The sequence below is a fragment of the Rutidosis leptorrhynchoides genome, chromosome 11 (genome assembly GCF_046630445.1).
Source record: "Rutidosis leptorrhynchoides isolate AG116_Rl617_1_P2 chromosome 11, CSIRO_AGI_Rlap_v1, whole genome shotgun sequence".
In the NCBI taxonomy this organism is placed as follows: domain Eukaryota; kingdom Viridiplantae; phylum Streptophyta; class Magnoliopsida; order Asterales; family Asteraceae; genus Rutidosis; species Rutidosis leptorrhynchoides.
The window spans coordinates 175,300,200-175,311,051 of record NC_092343.1 but is presented as its reverse complement, the minus strand read 5'-3'; positions in this window follow the sequence as shown (position 1 = coordinate 175,311,051).

Here is a 10,852-nt window from a genome sequence, read left to right as displayed (position 1 = left end):
AATGAGTATGGTTTTAGTGCTCGGATTGTGGATTTGAGAAAAATCGTGGATGACGATTTAGTTGTGGAAGGCGATTCGTCGGGAAGAATTGCTTAGGAAAGTCGGATTGGGACTTATGTTGAGGACCGTGGAGTGTGGTCCGTTTGGTTAAGTGACGAGGATCACGAGGACGTGATCGATTCTAAGTGGGGGAGAGTTGTAAGACCCAAATATTTATTGTACATAATGTATTTGTGGTGCACGATGCGTGTGTGAAGTGTACGAAGCATGTACGTGTCGCTTGCTCGAACGTCGAAGGAAACGGGACGTGGTCTGAAGTACCAAGGTGTGTACGTATCTTTTCAACCCCAAATAAAGTTTGTGTTGATGTTTCAAAGCCTTACCATTGGAAAGAAAATCTTATTACGTTTCCAACGATATTTGATTCATCGAAAACGGAGCTACGGACAAAAAGTTATGGCCAAAACAAATTTCTGAAATCTGACCTGCAGAGTGGAGCGGCGCTCCACATAGTGGCGCGGCGCGCCGAATGGGTCAGAAGCAATTTTCAGCCTTTTTAAAGGCTTTAAATGAAGGGTACTTTGGTCTTTTCACTTGGGGTCGGTTTAGGGTCATCAAAACTGATCCTTTGATCAGTTTGGATCAAATTCTCACCAACCAAAACACTCTCAACCATTTTTAGAGAGAGAGTAAGGGTTTAGAGAGAGAGGGCTTGATTTGGGGAAGAAGGAGTCGATTTCTCACCAAAGCTCGGGTTCTAAAGTTGTTCCTTTCGTTCTTGGCTACGCGGTGATAGTATTGGTAAGCTCAAACTCCGAGTTTCAATTATTTGATTTGATATTCAAGTTAGGGTTTGAGTAAATTTGTTGTGAAACCCTTTTAGGTGATGAAATGAGTTTAGTGATGCTAGTAATCGGGTTTGTTGTTAATTGTTGGCGGATTTCGGGTTGGTGAACTATTTGGCCATGTTTAGAACTTGAAATTTAGTTAAATCACTTAAGTTAGTGATTATGGAAGTATTGGAACCCATTTAGGGTTATTTGGTTGACTAACTTTGACTTTGGGTCAAATTAGGGTTTCGTGGTGATTATGACCCAATTGGCGATTTAATGAAGTTTATAAACTTAAAATGGATTAAGTTGAAGTATAAAACCGAGTTAAATGTGTTTTGGTGTCAAAACTTGCAAAGAATGAGATTTTGACCTTTATGGGTCAAAATTAGGGTTTAAGGGTCAAAATGGGTATGACACGTGTTTAACACTTGAGTTCGGGTTTAATTGGCATATTAGGACCATTCTCACTTGTGTTAGTGACTATTGGTTAGTTTGGGCACGGTTTGTGCTTGGAAGTGCATTTGGGTCGAAATTGCACTTACGAATTGGGTTGATTTGTAAATCCACTCTAAGTGTATTATTGTAATTGTGGTAATGGAATAGGTACTTTCCATTGGCGAGTTGCGGATTACTTGGAAGCATTCTTCAAGACTTCAAGGTGAGTGGAATATCTATATATGTATGTATATGATTTATGTGCCCGTGGAAATGGTGTCACATAGCCGTTTGGTGACCATAGTTGTGGGATATAGCCGTTTGGTGACCATAGTTGTGAGATATAGACATTTTGTCCACATTGATAGTTGCCCGTAGTAATGATGTCACATAGCCGTTTTTGTGACCGTAGTGGTGGGACATAGCCGTTCTTGTCCATAATGATTATTGTGAGTGGAATATGTATATATGTATGTATATGATTTATGTACCGTGTTGATGGTGTCACATAGCCGTTTTGTGACCAAGGTTGTGGGACTTAGCCGTATTAGTCCATGTTTTGTACTAAGGCACATAGCCGTGTTTGTGCATTTAGTGGCAAGTAATAGCCGTGTTTGTGTATTTAGTGGCAAGTAATAGCCGTGTTTTACTCCCACGTTGTTATTTGAGTTACCCGTACACATAGCCGTGTTGGTGTACGAAAGCGTGAGTAATAGCCGTGTTCTACTCACATTGAGCAAGTGATGCCATAGCCGTTTTTGGAACACTTGAGGGGTGATGCCATAGCCGTTTTTGGAACACCTCGGGGGGTTAGCATGCCATAGCCGTTTTTGGAAGCTAACGAATGTTATGAACATCGATGACTTGATTCGCGAAGTCGTTCCCCTAGCGAAGAGATTGGTTAACCATGAATTGTAATTGTTGATGCTAGCATTTAATTTGATTTATTATATATATTTATTTATGCTAATGATGTTGCTAGTTGTACGGTTTGACGTTACTAGCTATTGATTGCTTATGAGGTTGCTAGTTATACGATTTGATGATACTAGCGTTTGGTACGATGAGGTAAGTGATTTATGTGTATTTATGTGATGTCGTGGATGCGAGTAGGTAAGTTGTATATGCATGTATATATTTATTCTACTCACTAAGCATTAGCTTACCCTCTCGTTGTTGACTCTTTTTATAGATTGCATGCGGATTGGTGGCTCGGGTAAGCGCGAGGACTAGAAGACTTGCATAGTTTGCTTTAGAGACTTGCTTTTGGATTGTTTAGGATTGGGTAGCGTATCCCCAATCGCCATGCTCGGCCTCGTTTTGTATTAAAAGTCTTATGGTCAAATATTGCATTTTGGTACTCAAGGGGTAATTTGGGTCGATGTGGGACCCGCTTCGTAAATTTGATTTTATTAATTAAACGTGCTAGTTTTTCATATATGAAGTCATGGTTAAAAGCGTTTTAGCTAAATGTGTCGGGAACTAGTCAAACATTTTCATTAAATTGACTTCCGGGGACAGCGGGCTGTCCAGGTGGTTTGGCGCGCCGCGCGGCCACCTGGCGCGCCGCGCAGATGGCCTGCACCAGAAAAATTTTTTTTTGTTTGAAATTTCGTCGTGTTTGGTCGGTTACGGTTTGGGTTGTTACAAAAACAGGGGTGAAATTATGTACAAGGACCCTTGGTATAATTGATAACAAAATATTAAAACCTTGGGTTACACTCAGTCGACATCCTGGTGTAATTATTAAACAAAGTATTAAAATCTTGTTACAGTTTAAGTCCCCAATTAGTTGGAATATTTAACTTCGGGTATAAGGATAATTTGACGAGGATACTCGCACTTTATATTTATGACTGATGGACTGTTATGGACAAAAACCAGACGGACATATTAAATAATCCAGGACAAAGGACAATTAACCCATGGGCATAAAACTAAAATTAACACGTCAAACATCATGGTTACGGAAGTTTAAATAAGCATAATTCTTTTATTTCATATTTAATTTCCTTTATTTTATATTTAATTGCACTTCTAATTATCGCATTTTTATTGTTATTGTATTTAATTGCACTTTTAATTATCGTACTTTTTAATTATCGCAAGTTTATTTTATCGCACTTTTATTATTCGCAATTTCATTATCGTTATTTACTTTACATTTTAAATTAAGTCTTGTATTTATTTATTATTTTACATTTGGTTTTAACTGCGACTAAAGTTTTAAAATCGACAAACCGGTCATTAAACGGTAAAAACCCCCCTTTATAATAATAATATTACTTATATATATATTTGTATTTTTACAAAAGTAAACTAATATAGCGTTAAGCTTTGTTTAAAGATTTTCCCTGTGGAACGAACCGGACTTACTAAAAACTACACTACTGTACGATTAGGTACACTGCCTATAAGTGCTGTAGCAAGGTTTAAGTATATCCATTCTCTAAATAAATAAATATCTTGTGTAAAATTGTATCGTATTTAATAGTATTTCCTGCTAAAATTTAAAGCTATTTTATATACACCTCGCATAACTATCAAATACCTATCTAGAGCAAGTGAGACAAGACGATGCGTACGCACTACCGTGGTCAGCATTCAAGCACTTGATGAACGAGAAATACCGTCCCAGAACCGAGGTCAATAAGCTCAAGACAGAACTTAGAGGGTTACGAACCCAAGGATTTGATATTACCGCGTACGAAAGACGATTCACAGAATTGTACCTATTGTGTCCTGGAGCATTCGAAGATGAAGAAGAGAAGATCGACGCGTTTGTGAAAGGATTACCGGAAAGAATTCAAGAAGATATAAGTTCACACGAGCCCGCCTCCATACAACAGGCATGTAGAATGGCTCACAAACTAGTGAACCAGATTGAAGAAAGAATTAAAGAACAGACTGCTGAAGAGGCCAATGTGAAGAAAGTCAAAAGAAAGTGGGAGGAAAACGGTGATAAGAATCACCGATACAACAACAACAGCAATTACAACAATAATCGCAACAATTATCCCAACAATCGCAACATCAATCGCAACTGCAACAAACGGCCCAACAACAACAACAACAACAACAACAGCAACTACAACAATCATCCCAACAACAATAATAACCGCAACAACAACAACAACAATCAGAAGCAGCTATGCCAAAGGTGTGAAAAGTATCACTCGAGTTTCTGCACCAAATTTTGCAACAAGTGTAAAAGAAATGGTCATAGCGCGGCGAAGTGTGAGGTCTACGGACCAGGGGTTAATAGAACGAAAGGAACAAATGGTGTTGGAACGAGTAATGGCGGAGCAAGTAGTGTCGGAGCAAGTTATGCCAATGTAGTTTGTTATAAATGTGGAAAACCGGGCCACATTATTAGAAATTGCCCGAACCAGGAGAACACGAATGGACAAGGCCGCGGAAGAGTTTTCAATATTAATGCGGCAGAGGCACAGGAAGACCCGGAGCTTGTTACGGGTACGTTTCTTATTAATAATAAATCTGCTTACGTTTTATTTGATTCGGGTGCGGATAGAAGCTATATGAGTAGAGATTTTTGTGCTAAATTAAGTTGTCCATTGACACCTTTGGATAGTAAAATTTTACTCGAATTAGCAAATGGTAAATTAATTTCAGCAGATAATATATGTCGGAATCGAGAAATTAAACTGGTTAGCGAAACATTTAAGATTGATTTGATACCAGTAGAGTTAGGGAGTTTTGATGTGATAATCGGTATGGACTGGTTGAAAGAAGTGAAAGCAGAGATCGTTTGTTACAAAAATTCAATTCGCATTATTCGAGAAAAAGGAAAACCCTTAATGGTGTACGGAGAAAAGGGCAACACGAAGCTACATCTTATTAGTAATTTGAAGGCACAAATACTAATAAGAAAAGGTTGCTATGCTGTTCTAGCACACGTCGAGAAAGTACAAACTGAAGAAAAGAGCATCAATGATGTTCCCATTGCAAAAGAATTTCCCGATGTATTTCCGAAAGAATTACCGGGATTACCCCCACATCGATCCGTTGAATTTCAAATAGATCTTGTACCAGGAGCTGCACCAATAGCTCGTGCTCCTTACAGACTCGCACCCAGCGAGATGAAAGAACTGCAAAGCCAATTACAAGAACTTTTAGAGCGTAGTTTCATTCGACCAAGCACATCACCGTGGGGAGCTCCTGTTTTGTTTGTCAAGAAGAAAGATGGTACATTCAGGTTGTGTATCGACTACCGAGAGTTGAACAAACTTACCATCAAGAACCGCTACCCACTACCGAGAATCGACGACTTATTTGATCAACTACAAGGCTCGTCTGTTTATTCAAAGATTGACTTACGTTCCGGGTATCATCAAATGCGGGTGAAAGAAGATGATATTCCAAAGACTGCTTTCAGAACACGTTACGGTCATTACGAGTTTATGGTCATGCCGTTTGGTTTAACTAATGCACCAGCTGTGTTCATGGACCTTATGAACCGAGTGTGTGGACCATACCTTGACAAGTTTGTCATTGTTTTCATTGATGATATACATATTTACTCAAAGAATGACCAAGAACACGGTGAACATTTGAGAAAGGTGTTAAAAGTATTGAGGAAGGAAGAATTGTACGCTAAGTTTTCAAAGTGTGCATTTTGGTTGGAAGAAGTTCAATTCCTCGGTCACATAGTGAACAAAGAAGGTATTAAGGTGGATCCGGCAAAGATAGAAACTGTTGAAAAGTGGGAAACCCCGAAAACTCCGAAACACATACGCCAGTTTTTAGGACTAGCTGGTTACTACAGAAGGTTCATCCAAGACTTTTCCAGAATAGCAAAACCCTTGACTGCATTAACGCATAAAGGGAAGAAATTTGAATGGAATGATGAACAAGAGAAAGCGTTTCAGTTATTGAAGAAAAAGCTAACTACGGCACCTATATTGTCATTGCCTGAAGGGAATGATGATTTTGTGATTTATTGTGACGCATCAAAGCAAGATCTCGGTTGTGTATTAATGCAACGAATGAAGGTGATTGCTTATGCGTCTAGACAATTGAAGATTCACGAACAAAATTATACGACGCATGATTTGGAATTAGGCGCGGTTATTTTTGCATTAAAGACTTGGAGGCACTACTTATATGGGGTCAAAAGTATTATATATACCGACCACAAAAGTCTTCAACACATATTTAATCAGAAACAACTGAATATGAGGCAGCGTAGGTGGATTGAATTATTGAATGATTACGACTTTGAGATTCGTTACCACCCGGGGAAGGCAAATGTGGTAGCCGATGCCTTGAGCAGGAAGGACAGAGAACCCATTCGAGTAAAATCTATGAATATAATGATTCATAATAACCTTACTACTCAAATAAAGGAGGCGCAACAAGGAGTTTTAAAAGAGAGAAATTTAAAGGATGAAATACCCAAAGGATCGGAGAAGCATCTTAATATTCGGGAAGACGGAACCCGGTATAGGGCTGAAAGGATTTGGGTACCAAAATTTGGAGATATGAGAGAAATGGTACTTAGAGAAGCTCATAAAACCAGATACTCAATACATCCTGGAACGGGGAAGATGTACAAGGATCTCAAGAAACATTTTTGGTGGCCGGGTATGAAATCCGATGTTGCTAAATACGTAGGAGAATGTTTGACGTGTTCTAAGGTCAAAGCTGAGTATCAGAAACCATCAGGTCTAATTCAACAACCCGAAATCCCGGAATGGAAATGGGAAAACATTACCATGGATTTCATCACTAAATTGTCAAGGACTGCAAGTGGTTTTGATACTATTTGGGTAATAGTTGATCGTCTCACCAAATCAGCACACTTCCTGCCAATAAGAGAAGATGACAAGATGGAGAAGTTAGCACGACTGTATTTGAAGGAAGTCGTCTCCAGACATGGAATACCAATCTCTATTATCTCTGATAGGGTTGGTAGATTTATTTCAAGATTCTGGCAGACATTACAGCAAGCATTAGGAACTCGTCTAGACATGAGTACTGCCTATCATCCACAAACTGATGGGCAGAGCGAAAGGACGATACAAACGCTTGAAGACATGCTACGAGCATGTGTTATTGATTTCGGAAACAGTTGGGATCGACATCTACCGTTAGCAGAATTTTCCTACAACAACAGCTACCATTCAAGCATTGAGATGGCGCCGTTTGAAGCACTTTATGGTAGAAAGTGCAGGTCTCTGATTTGTTGGAGTGAAGTGGGGGATAGACAGATTACGGGTCCGGAGATTATACAAGAAACTACCGAGAAGATCATCCAAATTCAACAACGGTTGAAAACCGCCCAAAGTTGACAAAAGAGCTACGCTGACATTAAAAGAAAAGATATAGAATTTGAAATTGGAGAGATGGTCATGCTTAAAGTTGCACCTTGGAAAGGCGTTGTTCGATTTGGTAAACGAGGGAAATTAAATCCAAGGTATATTGGACCATTCAAGATTATTGATCGTGTCGGACCAATAGCTTACCGACTTGAGTTACCTCAACAACTCGCGGCTGTACATAACACTTTCCACGTCTTGAATTTGAAGTGTTCTTCATATATTCTACAAGTTCTAGTTACATAAAATCAAGAATACTTTCAAGTTTGCTAGCTTACTTCCAATCTTGTAAGGTGATCATCCAACCTCAAGAAATCTTTCTTTCTTACAGTAGGTTATCATTCTAATACAAGATAATAATCATATTCAAACTTTGGTTCAATTTCTATAACTATAACAATCTTATTTCAACTGATGATCTTACTTGAACTTGTTTTCGTGTCATGATTCTGCTTCAAGAACTTCGAGCCATCCAAGGATCCGTTGAAGCTAGATCCATTTTTCTCTTTTCCAGTAGGTTTATCCAAGGAACTTAAGGTAGTAATGATGTTCATAACATCATTCGATTCATACATATAAAGCTATCTTATTCGAAGGTTTAAACTTGTAATCACTAGAACATAGTTTAGTTAATTCTAAACTTGTTCGCAAACAAAAGTTAATCCTTCTAACTTGACTTTTAAAATCAACTACACACATGTTCTATATCTATATTATATGCTAACTTAATGATTTAAAACCTGGAGACACGAAAAACACCGTAAAACAGAATTTACGCCGTCGTAGTAACACCGCGGGCTGTTTTGGGTTAGTTAATTAAAAACTATGATAAACTTTGATTTAAAAGTTGTTATTCTGAGAAAATGATTTTTATTATGAACATGAAACTATATCCAAAAATTATGGTTAAACTCAAAGTGGAAGTATGTTTTCTAAAATGGTCATCTAGACGTCGTTCTTTCGACTGAAATGACTACCTTTACAAAAACGACTTGTAACTTATTTTTCTGACTATAAACCTATACTTTTTCTGTTTAGATTCATAAAATAGAGTTCAATATGAAACCATAGCAATTTGATTCACTCAAAACGGATTTAAAATGAAGAAGTTATGGGTAAAACAAGATTGGATAATTTTTCTCATTTTAGCTACGTGAAAATTGGTAACAAATCTATTCCAACCATAACTTAATCAACTTGTATTGTATATTATGTAATCTTGAGATACCATAGACACGTATACAATGTTTCGACCTATCATGTCGACACATCTATATATATTTCGGAACAACCATAGACACTCTATATGTGAATGTTGGAGTTAGCTATACAGGGTTGAGGTTGATTCCAAAATATATATAGTTTGAGTTGTGATCAATACTGAGATACGTATACACTGGGTCGTGGATTGATTCAAGATAATATTTATCGATTTATTTCTGTACATCTAACTGTGGACAACTAGTTGTAGGTTACTAACGAGGACAGCTGACTTAATAAACTTAAAACATCAAAATATATTAAAAGTGTTGTAAATATATTTTGAACATACTTTGATATATATGTATATATTGTTATAGGTTCGTGAATCAACCAGTAGCCAAGTCTTACTTCCCGACGAAGTAAAAATCTGTGAAAATGAGTTATAGTCCCACTTTTAAAATCTAATATTTTTGGGATGAGAATACATGCAGGTTTTATAAATGATTTACAAAATAGACACAAGTACGTGAAACTACATTCTATGGTTGAATTATCGAAATCGAATATGCCCCTTTTTATTAAGTCTGGTAATCTAAGAATTAGGGAACAGACACCCTAATTGACGCGAATCCTAAAGATAGATCTATTGGGCCTAACAAACCCCATCCAAAGTACCGGATGCTTTAGTACTTCGAAATTTATATCATATCCGAAGGGTGTCCCGGAATGATGGGGATATTCTTATATATGCATCTTGTTAATGTCGGTTACCAGGTGTTCACCATATGAATGATTTTTATCTCTATGTATGGGATGTGTATTGAAATATGAAATCTTGTGGTCTATTATTATGATTTGATATATATAGGTTAAACCTATAACTCACCAACATTTTTGTTGACGTTTTAAGCATGTTTATTCTCAGGTGATTATTAAGAGCTTCCGCTGTCGCATACTTAAATAAGGACGAGATTTGGAGTCCACGCTTGTATGATATTGTGTAAAAACTGCATTCAAGAAACTTATTTTGTTGTAACATATTTGTATTGTAAACCATTATGTAATGGTCGTGTGTAAACGGGATATTTTAGATTATCATTATTTGATAATCTACGTAAAGCTTTTTAAACCTTTATTGATGAAATAAAGGTTATGGTTTGTTTTAAAATGAATGCAGTCTTTGAAAAACGTCTCATATAGAGGTCAAAACCTCGCAACGAAATCAATTAATATGGAACATTTTTAATCAATAAGAACGGGACAGTTCACCTATAACATCAAAAGCTCCGCCAGTTCAAGAATCACCGTGGACACCATTACGAATCACATATCTTGTATCAATGAGTTATGAAGTATTAACTCATTGCCACTGAAGAATTTATATGTATATCTTACATATATAAATTTTTAAACCATAATAAATCTTTCCGTACTAAACTAGTATGTGTGAAGCTTAACTACTCGGTTAATTCATACTACTAATATGCTATAATGTACATCCTTCAACAACGACTTAACCATTATTAACTACAATCTCTGTTTCAATTTTAAGAATTCCATTTCATAATAATCTAGCGTATTATTTAAATATATGTTTGATTTTACACTTTCATCATCGATGTACTCGATACTTTTCAGATAACATCATTCGTATCTTGCGAAGTTCACAAGAATTCCACGAACACCAACACCACGCAAAGTATAAATTCATAATGTTATTGAAGAAATACTCCGTAAAAGTGATGTAATTTCTGAAGTTTTTAGAGATTATGCAATTCTAGTTGCAATCGTAAATCAAACGAGTTTAATATTAACTCATTAAATCTATATTACATCTGAAAAAATATATATATAAGTATATTTTCATAAAGATTGTAATTAAAAATTCTTTTTTACAAACTGTTAATGGTGAAAATATTTTAACGGGTAGGTAATACCCGAGGAATATTTAGATTTCACATTAATAAGTTACACTGTACATTCTTCGAATTTGATTCAACGATCATTTATCATTCTATTTACAACCACCGATATACGTATCCG